Below are 13,600 nucleotides of genomic sequence, written 5' to 3'. Positions count from 1 at the left end.
TTAAAAGACTAGAGAGTAGGCATTCTTTTTTTTTTTTTTTTTTTTTTTTTTTTTGCGGTACGCAGGCCTCTCACTGTTGTGGCCTCTCCCGTTGTGGAGCGCAGGCTCAGTGGCCATGGCTCACAGGCCCAGCCGCTCTGCAGCATGTGGGATCTTCCCGGACCAGGGCACGAACCCGTGTCCCCTGCATCGGCAAGCGGACTCTCAACCACTGGGCCACCAGGGAAGCCCAAGGCTTCTTTTTTATCTTAAAGAACCTGGTGCCTGAAAGCTTCTGAAACACTGGGTTAATTAGGATATATTTTCAGTATCAGCCAAATAGAACTTCATTTCTCTCTTACAGTATGGTCCAGACATAGCAAGGCAGAACTGATACAGTGGTTCTACCATGGCAGGGGCCCAATTCCTTCAGGTTTATTCATGTACTGTACTTACAGTCTTTGTGGTGAAGAAGAGTACCTCCCTACAGCTATATTCCAGTCAGAAAAGATGGGAAAAGAAGGAGAGAGTAGCATGTTCATCCCCTTTAAGGGTATTGCCTAGGAGATATATAAAATTCTTCTGCTCTAAGTCCATTTGCTAGAACTTATTCACTTGACTTCACCTATCATCTGAAACCTGGCATTTCTCTTACTAGAGAAGTTGTTCTGAATAATATTTTGTTAAATAAATGGGAAAAGCTAAGTCAAAAGAAGACAATATGGAAATAGATTACCCTTGATCAAGATCACCAGGTCCAAGTCTTTGGTGATCTTTAAGGAAAAGAACATGGACTGGGTTCTCCAGAGAGTCATGAACTCATATTTAAGGGATGTGTCACTGTGGGGTGCTCGTAGTTTTCCATCGGTAACCTGAAATATAGGATGGAATGGACATGTCTTAAATCTCTCATCTCTTCTCCCTAAGGGCTATCAGAAGAGGTGCTTCTATCACCTAAGAGGAGGGATCATCAGTTGCTTATTCTGCCTAAGGGCAGACTTCCCACTTACCTGAAAGCTACATTACAGAAGAAATATATTAGTATAGTAGACACTACCTGTATTCACCAATATCTGTTGTTTTTTTTTCTTTTCTTTTCTGAGCTGAGGTGTGAAAAGATCCTGTGCAACTTTTCAGTTACTCTTCTTCCCAGCTGAGGTCATCTTGGAGGACACCTTGTGTTTTGCTGTGGTGTAGTCACAACATCAAAGTAACTGGATTACTAGACAGCTGCCCTGGACAGTCACTCAGACCCACAGATGATACTGTTTTTTTTATGCTGTGGTGCTCAGATTTTGGGATTTCCTAGTCTATTCTGACTGTTTCGTTTAGCAAGTATTTTTCAGCCTCTAGGTATGAACAGGAACAAAGCTGTCAATTATGGAGTCCTGGAATGCATTGAAATAGGAAATGTCTCTGCTCAGATACCTTATAATGTAGCTAAACTGTCCAATTATAGCAATGTAAGGATAATCGTAAGCCAAGTCTAATATAGAACTGTGTTCTTAAAAGAGTGATTAGTGTTGGATGTGATTTATCTGGGAAGACTTCCTCTAAGAGGGGGAAAAAAATCACTTTCTCCATCTGTGCTGGAGGAAAGTAACTCAAACATAGTCAGGAAAAGTGGATTTATACAACGTAAATGGCTAAACCTGACAGCCTCTGGCTGATTGAAAGTGTCAGTGTTATCATGCTTAGGTCAATGGGGCCTTTTAATTTCTTGTCGGAGTTGTTCCTCCCAGAAAGCACAGCAACCAGCCTTCTCTAAGGGCTCAGAAGCCCTGGAGGCCCTCTTTGGGCCCCAGTAGCTTGCAGCAAGCTCGTGGGTGTTGGGAACTCATAGTTATGCATTTCATTTCTCTTATATGGACAAAACAGATTGTTCCCTTCCTGAATCAAAGTGAGCTGAAGACCTTTCCCACTTCTTCCTGCTAAACTTCTTTATTTCTTGTATAAAGAAAGCCTTCTAAACCAGGCCCTGGTGTCCTCTCCCTTCCTACAGACTAATGGTAGGTCTAGACTCTAGTCATGACTTTCTGTAAACCACCTTCAATCATTATGTGTATTTTTAGGTGTCTGTTCTATATACTTCTCCAAATTTAAAGCCAGGAAGTACATGGTCCTGTGTTTTATAGCTTGAGTCCTTAGCTCAGGGTCTTGCAAAATGAAAGCTGATATTATTTTTTAAAGAGGTAGTGCTACTAAGAAGTAATAGAAGACATCATTAGAAATGGCAAAATCATTAACACGTCACCACCATTAATATTACTAAGGATGCAACCGTTTTAAAAAATAGATTCAGTGATACTCATTGAGTATCAAAGCTGCAAGAAACCTTGAAGATTGTGTTGAAATCTCATCTACTGCCATTGGATGTACATTAAAAATGTTATTACTCCCAGTAATCCAGCAATTCCCACATACAGCTGTATGTCCTAAAGAATCTTGCATATATGCATAAGGTGACATTTATAAGGTCCATTATAACACTGTTCTGTGGAAAATTGGAAACAAAATAGATGTCCATTAATAGGGGATTAGATAAGATGCAGTCTATTCATGAGGTGGAATTCTAGACAGGAGTTAAAATGGATCAATGGGAAGAGATCTTAAAGTCACATGGTAAATAGGAAATATATAAGTATCTTGCCATTTATTATCAAAACAATAATCTTGTTTCTGGATAAGCATACATGGTGAAAACTTTAAAAATTAATTTCTGTACTTTATATTTTAATTTGGAAAAATATATTTTAAACCCTTTATGCTAAAACTAAAATAACCATCTAACATTCTTATTTTCACATGAAGCAACTGACATCAAGAATTGTGCTGGCTGTGTGGACAGTGTTTGGGCCCTACTTTGAATAAAACAAATGTTAAAAATTTTCTGAGATTATCAGGGAAATTTGAACACTGACGAAATATTTGATATCAGAAATTGTAACTTTTATAGGTGTCATAATGATGTTGTGGTTATATGTCTAAAATTTAGAAGTCCGTATCTCTTAGAGATACCTAGCCATATATATGGAAGAAATTGTATGATATCTGGGATTTGTTAAAAAGAAATCTGCTTGAGAGAAAAGCAAATGGATGGAGGTGGGTATAGTGGAAATAAGATTAGCTGTGTGTTTACTTATGGATACTTGCAGGTTCATTATACTATAGTCCCTATACTTATGAATACAAATATTTTTGGAAATGCCCCAAATAAAAAGTTTTAAATATCAGCCTTAAAAACAAAACTAGGTTCTAGAACCAGTACTTTTCTTCATAATGCATCCCACTGAGAGCATAAATAGTTGGACTCCCTTGATTCTTCAGAATAAGCAAGGGTACCTAAGCAGGTTTTATGGAAAATGATTTTGTTGCTAGAGAAAGTTTCACACAGAGAGTGATGTTTATATATCAAAAGTAATTCAAAGTTGAGCCATCAGTTCTAGTTGAGGAATATTTGGGATTTCTTCTTCTTTCCAAACATGCCACAGTAACAAAGCCACGTGACTGAGTGTGTGGGGCCTGAAATATCTGTAGGCAACCACGGAGGGGTGGGAGGTTCCTCATTCCAACTTTATGATGTCCTGAGAAACTGTTGTGATAAGAGAAAAGGCTAAAAAAATAAATGAGAGATAACTGAGATAATGGAAAAAACAGAGGGAAACAAGACAACACTCCACTCTTTGGCTTGAGAAATTTATTATGCCAAGGAAGATAAATTGGAGAAACATGAAAAGGGAAGGAGATCTTGTCTCTCTGCCTCATGTATTTCTCTTTAAGTGAATGAGCAATAATACAGAAATAAAAGAGTTCAAAACAGAGCTGTGTGCTCAGCCATGTTCATGTCCAACTAATGATTTTCAACTTTGGCAGAAGCCTCATGTGTTGTACTTGAGCAGTTTTCTTGATTTTGAATTATATCTGTAATTCATCCTGATCAGAATGTAGCTGGGGAGCCAGCAACCGTTTGCCAGTCAGAAATGAGAATGCCGGTCATATGCTGACACCAGGCTTCTTTCTACACATCAGAAATGCCTATGGTGTCATCAGTTTGGACAGCTTTGGGAAACAAACAAACAAAACTTGTGAAATCAGTTGTTTGGAGTAATCTTGGCCAATAAATTGTCATATTACATATTTTCTTTTCCTACCAGGCTGTTCTGGTATTAGAAAGACACAGTCCAAGATCGTCAAACTAAAATACATGCAACAAATGATGATGGACGGGGGGGGGTGCTGATGAGGCCAGGGGTCTGTAAGTGTCCACCTGTCCTTCTTGCCTTATCTTTTTTTTTTTTAAAAAAAAGACTTTATATTTTAGAGCAGTGTTAGGTTCACAGAAAAATTGAGCAGAAGTTATAGAGAGTTCCCTGGTACCCCAAAGTCCACAGTTTACATTAGAGTTCACTGTTGTACATGCTATGAGTTTAGACAAATGTATAATGACATGTGTCCATCATTATAACAGACAGATATATTTAACAGATATTTTCTTATTTTACACAGTCATCTGTAATTCCCTTTGTCACTAAATATCTGTTTAGGTCCATGTCGACCCACCTTACATTTTGATAACATTATAGAATCTCATGAACATCTGTACTTTAATTAGAAATACTTTATTGATAGACATTTAGTTTTTTCGTCTACATATTTTATCACAAAAAGGGTACAGTAAATATTCTTGCTCATATATATTGCCATTTCATGTACAAAGTTCTGGAGATCATATGTATAACGTTTAGTAGTACAGTAAAAAGATCACTGTCTTTAGAACCATAAACATTTTTCTTTCAATTACAGTTACATCATTTGCAATTTAAACAACTTTGACCAAGTGAAACTATAGTTTCATCATCAATAAATTGGTGGTAATGATAATCTCTTCACAGGATTCTGAAGATAGAATGACGCATATAAAGTTTATTTTATATTTTTTCTATTTTTATTTATTTTTTAACATCTTTATTGGAGTATAATTGCTTTACACCTTTTAACGGGACAGAGGAAGATGAAGGGGAATGAGATAGGACCAGAGTTGGTGCCTTAGAAGATTTAACTCAAGAGCCCTTGCTGTTGCCAGTGCCTCTCAGTGAAGGCCACGGGAGGGAAATCAGATTCCAGCACTCTCTGTTTTTAAATAGCAGCTGAGTTTTAGTTCAAGATTCAGAGAGCTTACTTTTTTTAGGGCGTAAAAATATTCTTCGATAACAACGTGTACAGTCTTGGCTCACTGTTTCTTTGACTTTACTTCTAAATAACCCCAGCTGACAGGTCATTCCTGTCAGTCAGTCACATGTGGGTTTTCTTAAGTTGAAGCTAATAACCCAGAATGTTTGTCAGTCCTGTGTGTGTTGCTTATGTGTCCTTAAGCTTTGTTAAGGTACTCAGTGTTGTGGTGTGTACTTTGGGATAGAACTAAATTGTTGTGGGATGATGATTTCAAGAAACAGCCTTTTATAAGGACAAGTTGTTTGTTTAGGAAGGTAGATAGATATGTAGGTAGGTAGGTAGGTAAGTGGATGGATGGATGGGGGCAGGGAGGGAGGGAAAAAGGGAGGGAAAGAATGGAGGGAGGGAAGGAGGGAGGGAGAGGGAAAAGAGATAGAAAGAGAAGGGGCAGGATCACCAGCAGCGTCAGACAAACCCGTGGGTTCCAATCTGGACCCACCATTCACTAGCCCTGTGAATTTGGGCAGTTTATTTAACAAACCTCTTTGAGCCTCAAGTTACTTATGTAGAAAATGCAGATAATAATATCTGGCTTGCTGGGTTGTTATGAGGATTATAGGTAACGGTACTTTTGTTAAACATAAGAAAATGAAAGGGAAGGATAATGTATTTTTAAAATGAAAAACTTTCCCCCAAAGCAAATATGTTCATAGTTCTGTCATTGTAATTCCAGGTTTTAGTTTTATGAGAAAGTTCAGAAAAGGCCAAAAGACAGTTCCCCAGTCCCAAATAAACACATGGGAAATTATGTTAATAACAAACTGTGAGTTTCTTGTAACAGTAGTGACATTATTGGAACATAAATGGCAGCTCAGTCAGCATCTCCTTGTAACTATATCAAAGAAAGACAGTTGTAGCTTTGTTCTCGCTTGGGGTTTAGCTGCTTGTTGATGGATATTATCATTTTTAACGTCAGTAAATAATGCGATGTCAGATAAATGGCCTATTTCCTTTCTGTGGATAAGGCTCATTTATCTTTAGGGAGCTTGAGTGAGTAGAGAAATCTGAGCAGGACCAAGGGTTTCTGAATAGGCAGGATGGGAAATATCTTATTAACCCTACTTAATGTGAGTCCCAGCCAGTTGGGTTCAATTCTAAATGTATGTCTGATAAATCAATGAAAGTGTGTGCTTTTACCATTGACTGTGTCTTACTGATTGGAGAGAAACAGAAAGTAAACATTTTTTTCAAGTTGAAGAAAATGATACTGCTCATGAAGCATACTGCACAATTAGTATCTAGAAGACGTCTTTCCATAAAACGCACACCTGGCTTAACCAAATCTATCGCTAGTTTGAGAAATCATAATGGTATAAAATTAAAGATCAGAAAGATGTGTGTTTTTTTTTTTTTTAAGATGTTGGGGGTAGGAGTTTGTTCATTTATTTATTTTTGCTGTGTTGCGTCTTTGTTTCTGTACGAGGGCTTTCTCTAGTGGCAAGCGGGGGCCACTCTTCATCGCGGTGCGCGGGCCTCTCACTATGGCGGCCTCTCTTGTTGCGGAGCACAGGCTCCAGACGTGCAGGCTCAGTAGTTGTGGCTCACGGACCTAGTTGCTCTGCGACATGTGGGATCCTCCCAGACCAGGGCTCGAACCCGTGTCCCCTGCATTAGCAGGCAGATTCTCAACCACTGCACCACCAGGGAAGCCCAGAAAGATGTGTTTTAATTGACTTTACTGTTAATAGCTTTGGGGATCACAAAAATAAGAAATATAGTAGTGTTAAAGAAGTTCTGGAATCATAAGAGATTCTCATGATTTTGATTCCCGGGCCAAAGTGTCTGATTCCTCCTTACGATAACCACTGAAAAGCCCATATGTTTTATTTCTGAGGATTACTCTCATGAACCCATTGTCTCTGTTTTGTTATGTAAATGACTATACATTTAGCTAAAGCCATGGGAATGCCATCTTCTGTGATGGGAGATTTAGTGAAGGCAAAATGAGGACCCTTCGCTTTTCTGGAGACTATCAAATAGGGTGACAGTCATCCCGATGAGTTTTTCTTAATGCAGTAAAGATCACTTTGGGGCATTTCCTTAAAAATCCCTCTAGAGCTTTCTAGGGCCATTCATGGAATCTCAGAGAACCAAGGCTGGGTGTTTCTCTAGAGATCACTTAATGCAAATATCTAATTTTTTTTTGTAATGAGAAATCAGAGGTAAGGAATTTGCTCTAGGTCACAAGGTGAGTTTGCAGCGTAGGAGACTGAATACAGAGACTCTTTGTCTTTACTAAGATTTATCTTTTGTCAGATATTGAAATGTCTGCTAATGATTTGATGATTTAAAATCTGTTTGAAAATTTTACAGATTTATTTTTGTCAATTTCATCAACTTGTAGAGTTGGCAGGGAGGGTAGGGTGGGTATCTGTTTTACTCTCCAATGAGTAGTGTCCACAAAGACAGTCTGTCCACCTGTTTATCTCGAATAGGGGTCAGCAAACTAAAGCCCATGGGCCAGATATGACTAGTGGCCTGTTTTTGTACATCTGAGCTAAGAATGGTTTTTATATTTTTTTAAGATTGTTTAAAAAAATAGAAAAGAAGAACATGTGGTGAAGACTATGTGTGGCCCAGAAAGCCTCAGGTATTTACTCTCTGGCCCTTTACAGAAAAGTTTTGCTGATCCCTGCCTAGAATATTCAGGGAACGAGGCTCTGTGACCTTCCTTGTAGGTAACACAATACTTTTTTGTTTTGTTATTTTATATTTTTAAAATTAGCATCACAGATTGCAGGAAAATAGAGGACCTAATTTGAAAGGGTACCTATTTAGGGTAGATAGAAAAAACTTAAGGAAAAGTTTTTTGACCTCAGGAATAATCCACCTGCTTTATGAATTATAAATTAAATACCGAGCTGAAACATGCTCAAATGTCTCTCTCTTCTTCCACAAAATTTTGCTGACTTTTTAGCCACAGGATTTTGAATTATATAGTTTCTCACCAAACCACATCCATTTCCTGAACCACCTCAAAATAGTTTGTGCTCCAGGAAAATCTGGTTAGGGAGTTCATGTACCACATTACTGGGAACCCATCTGGGTCATGCTGGGTTTCCCGTATCGATTAGGATACCATGTTTTGGTGCCTGTACAGAAAATGTGCCTACGGGTAGAATTATGTGCTGAAATCCTCGTGACTTTGGTTTCCCGAGCTAGGCATTGGCTGTCTTCAGCTTCCTTGCCTTCCTTCCTTCTTTAGTGTTTTGAACAACTTTGTTCAAATGTAATCATTGTTCTGGAACTTGGTGAACTTGACGATTATATTTGGCAGTTTGGGTTTTTTTACAGAGTTTTTAACACATTTATTTGGACTGAAACTGGAAAAACAACATCAGAAATTCCTTTAGGAAAGGATAAAAGACAATTATTAAGGCACAGAAAAATATTCACCTATGTATCTCTTACTGTAATGATGTTTTACTAAAAAAATTTATTGTAGCTTTGCACAGTGGCAGTATCATAGCCAATGAGGTTTATCCGAGGCATGATTATTGCTAATCAGCTTAATCAGAAACTTTGGAAAATTGTAAAGCACTATAGAATTTAAAGAATTTTTCATTCAATAAAAAAAAAATTCAGTGTAAAGTGACCAGATCTATTTCCATATCCTTCATCCCCACATTCTTCTCCTTCACATTCTTAAATTTAGATCTTAGTTTATAACATTGGTTTTGGAATTCTATGCATTCCACGAGATTCACTGTTTCTTCTTGGAGCCAAGACATAATGTAGAAAAAAACTGAAATTATAAAGGCATTCATGATAGAGATGTTTTATGAATTGTGAATGACAAGGTAGGGAGGAAAGAAAGAAATACAAGAAGGGAAAAATAAAACGTATCACAGAAGCCGCATTATATGGGAAGTTAAGAACTATTGATAACCCATCTCCCATTCCTTAGAGTAGCTCCCTCCAGCCTGCACCATAGTAATCCTAAAATTATTGTCAGGAAAATTTGGTCCAGGTACTGCAATTGGATAAAATCTGTTGCTGATATGATTCTTTGGCATAAAACTAGATCTTGTTGCTACAACTAGCCATTCCTCACTGTTTTCAGTTCCCAGAATAATTCGGCTCAAGGAAGTATTGACATTTATGTCTGAATCCATTCATTCTGTGAGAGGAATTTCTTTAATCCTCTTTCAGCCACAGTCTTTGGAGCCCCTGAAGTGTTCTTCCCCTCACCGATGGAAATGGCTTTTCCTGCTGCTTGTCCCGTTGGAGGTTCTCTTCTTTATCCCACTGTTGGAACAGTCCTTCCATTAGAGCAGATAGGAAACTGGTATTAGGACTGATGATTAAATACCTGAGGCTCTAGATTAGCATTTCTGAGGAAGAAGGATGCCTTCATTGGAGTTTTCCTCAGCAATCATCTGAGGAGACTCAGAAGCAAGGATGGTTTAACCTCTGTGTATCATCTGTGGAGATCTAGTCTTAGCCAGAAAATCCTCTTGGCTCATGGGTCTTGAAAGTAAGCAAGCTCAAGGTTTGGTCAAGTTCAAGTGCTCAAGGTTTTAGAAGTTAGTGAAAAAAGACTGTAGCCCAGTTTGACTAATAGAACTGGTAGACACTCAACAAATGGTTTGTAATAAGAGAAGAAACTCTTGTCATTTCTGGTGGGACAATTCTCCAGTGAGTGAGGCTGGCCCATGCACTGTAAGAGGGTTAGCCTCCCATTCCTGTCCACTGACTGTAAATAGTGCTCCACAGTCACTGGAACAACTAACAACAACAACAACAACAAAACCCCACAAATTTTTAGTCATCTCATAATGGAAAAATAATGCTTCCAGTTGAAAGCCATGTTACAGCCTCACCTCTGGACAATGACAATTTTTCCAATGAAGTTTGCTATAACCTGTGCCTGGGGATATTCAGAGAGGAAGCTGTAAGGTAAAATAATCAGGGAGTTGGGCTATAGACTTTGAACCATTTGTTCGATTGATTCTGGTCTCTTACAAATTGCAGGTCATTTTATTGCTATGCAGAGCTCAGCAGGGGATTGGTGCTAGAAGAGTAAGAGCAGTCCCCTCACCATGGGGTCCAGGAAGGTAGGGACCAGGCTGGCCAATGTGTTTTAGACTCGGAGAAACTCTGAAATTGAAGAAAACTGAAACTAATTCATCCAACCTATCACACAGTGGGGGAATGCCTTGGTAAACCGCACATCCTTAGTATATGGCCATACATCTATCTTCAAGTGTAGGCCAGGGGGTTATAACAAGTTCCTGAAGATTCTTACATTGGGGCTCTGAGACTGGTCTCTAGGAGATATGAATTTGTTCATGGCGGACATTGGTTCATTGGTTATGAGCCAGACTGTTAGAGTTTAGTTCCTGCTTCCGCTACTAACTAGCTCTGTCTTGAGCAAGTTCCTTTACTTCTCTGGGCGTGCCTCAGTGTCCCGTCTATAAAGTGAAGATGATACTATAAATCAATCTCACAGGTGCTTTTGGTATTCAGTGAGTTACAACTCATGTCATGCTTAGAAAAGTACCTGGGACTTAGTAAACATAAATATTAGCTATTATTAGTGTATGTACTAAATTCAAGACCAGATTAATATTTAGTTTTGTCGCATTGATAGAAGTACATTTGCTTCCTATGAGGTGGCAAATAGTTTGTGTTGATTTGTGCAGCTACATCTGTACCTAAAGAGAGAAGCTGGTTTTAAGACCTTTTGTCCCTAAATTTGTAGCCTGGCTTTCTTTTTTCTTTGTTTAATGGAGTATTTTTTTCACTTTACTAAGATATAATTGACTTACTGTATAAGCTTAATGTGTACAACATGTTGATTTGATAGATTTGCAAAATGATGACCACCTCAGTGTTAGGTAACACCTCCAACACGTCACATAATTATTATTCCTTTTTGTGGTGAAAACATTTAAGATCTCTCTTATTAACTTTCAAGTATATAATACATTTATGTTAAATATAATCACAGTGCTGTACATTAGATCCCCAGAACTTATCTGTCTTTGAATTGGAGGTTTGTACTCTTTGACCAACATCTTCCCCTTTCCCCTACTGAACACTTTCTGGTAACCACCATTCCACTTTCTGTTTCTAGGAGTTCAGCTTTTTTAGAGTCAACATATAAGTGGTATCATATTGTATTGGTCTTTCTCTGTTTGGCTTATCTCACTTAGCATAATGCTCTCAAGTTCCACCCATGTTGTTGCGAATGGCATGGTTTCCTTCTTTCTCCTGGTTGAATAATATACCGTTGTGTGTGTGTAATAATATATGTACGTATATGTATTTGTATATATACATATATATCTCACATTATCTTTATCCATTCACCTGTTGATAGATACTTAGGTTGTTTCCCTATCTCGGCTATTGTGACTAATGCTGCAATAAACATGGGAATGAAGATATCTCTTCAACATCCTGTTTTCATTTTCTTTGGATATAACCCAAGAGTGGGATTGCTGGATAATATGGTAGTTCTCTCTTTACTTCTTTGAGGATCCTCCATACAGTTTTCCATAGTAGATGAACCAATTTACATTCCCACCAACAGTGCACAGGGTTCACTTTTTTTTATATCCTCACCAACACTTGTAATCTTTTGTGTTTTTAATGATAGCTGTTTTAACAGGCATGAGGTGATATGTCATTGTTTTGATTTGCATTTCCCTGATGACTAGTGATGTTAAGCTTTGTTTCATGTACCTTTTGGCCATTTGTGTGTCTTCTTTGGAAAAATGTCTTTTCAGTTCCTCTGCCCCATTTTAAATTGGATCATTTGGAGTTTATTGTTGTGATACACCACATTAATAGAATGGAAGATAAAAATCACATGATGATCACAATGGATGCAGAAAAAGCATTTGACAAAATATAACATCCTTTTATGATAAAAAAAAAATACTCAACAAATTGGGTATAGAAGGAACACCTCAACATAATAAAGGTCATATATGACAAACCTACAGCTGACATCATACTCAATGGTAAAAGGTTCAAAGCTTTTCCTCTAATATCAGGAACAAGATGAGGGTGCCCACTCACACTACTCTTATTCAATATAGTACTGGAAGTCTTAGGCAGAGCAATCAGGTCAGGTAATACAAAGATATCCAAGTCAGAAGTGAAGAAGTAAAATTGTCTTTGTTTGCTGATGATATGCTCTTATATGTAGAAAATTCTAAAGACTACCAAAAACTGTTAGAACTAATCAATGAAATCAGTAAAGTTGCAGTATACAAAATCAACATACAGACATCAATTGTGTTTCTATACACTAACAATGAAATATCTGTAAAAGAAATAAAATAATCCTATTTACAGTAGCATCAAAAATAATGAAATACTTAGGAATAAATTGAATCAAGGAGGTAAAATATCTGTATACCACAAACTTAAAAGGCTGTGATGAAAGAAAGACACAGACTAAAGTAAAGATATCCCACATTCATGGATTAGAAGAATTAACACTGTTTAAATGTCCATGCTGTGTCTATCAATATTCCAATGGCATTTTCCACAAAAATAAGAAAGGCAATTAGTATGGAACCGCAGAAGACTCCGAATAATCAAAGCAATTCTGAGAAAGGACAAAGCTGGAGGCATCACACTTCCTGATTTCAAGCTATAGTGCAAAGCTATTGTTATCAAAACCAGATGGTACTGGCATAAAAATAGATACATAGACCAATGGAACAGAATTGAGAAACCAGAAATGAACATTCACATGTACGATCAGCTAATATTTGACAAAGGAACTAAAAATACAAATGGGGAAGGACAGTCTCTTCAAGAAATGGTATTGGAAAAATAAGATAAGCACATGCAGAAAAAATGAAATTGGACCCTTATCTTACACCATTAACAAAAATTAACTGAAGATAAGGAATGGATAAAGAAGATGTGGTACATATAAACAATGGAATATTAGTCAGCCATAAAAAGGAATGAAATTGGGTCATCTGTAGAGACATGGATAGACCTAGAGACTGTCATACAGAATGAAGTAAGTCAGAAAGAGAAAAACAAATATTGCATGTTAATGCACATATGCGGAATCTGAAAAAAATTGGTATAGACGATCTTATTTACAAAGCAGAAACAGAGACACAGACGTAGAGAACAATCATATGGATACCAAGGGGGAAAGGTAGGGGGATGAGTTGGGAGATTGGGATTGGCATATATAGACTATTGATACTATGTATAAAACAGATAACTAATGAGAACCTACTGTACAGCACAGGGAACTTTACTCAATGCTCTGTGGTAACCTAAATGAGAAGGAAGTCCAAAAAAGAGGGGAGATATATATATATATATATATATATATATATATATATATATATATACACACACACACACACACACACACACACATATATAGCTGATTCACTTTGCTGTA

The 13,600-nt window shown here is 37.5% G+C and overlaps 1 protein-coding gene and 1 pseudogene across 1 annotated transcript in view; both read left to right on the top strand.

The window, feature by feature from the left end:
- The window catches only part of LRMDA (leucine rich melanocyte differentiation associated), a 1,109,211-nt gene that overhangs the window by 707,684 nt on the left and 387,927 nt on the right, over positions 1–13,600 (top strand). The gene's annotated exons all lie outside the window — the stretch shown is intronic.
- LOC115856502 (U4 spliceosomal RNA) lies at positions 8,655–8,786 on the top strand (annotated as a pseudogene).

The sequence above is a fragment of the Globicephala melas genome, chromosome 16, assembly GCF_963455315.2.
Source record: "Globicephala melas chromosome 16, mGloMel1.2, whole genome shotgun sequence".
Taxonomy (NCBI): Eukaryota; Metazoa; Chordata; class Mammalia; order Artiodactyla; family Delphinidae; genus Globicephala; species Globicephala melas.
This window is presented reverse-complemented; position numbering and strand designations above follow the sequence as displayed.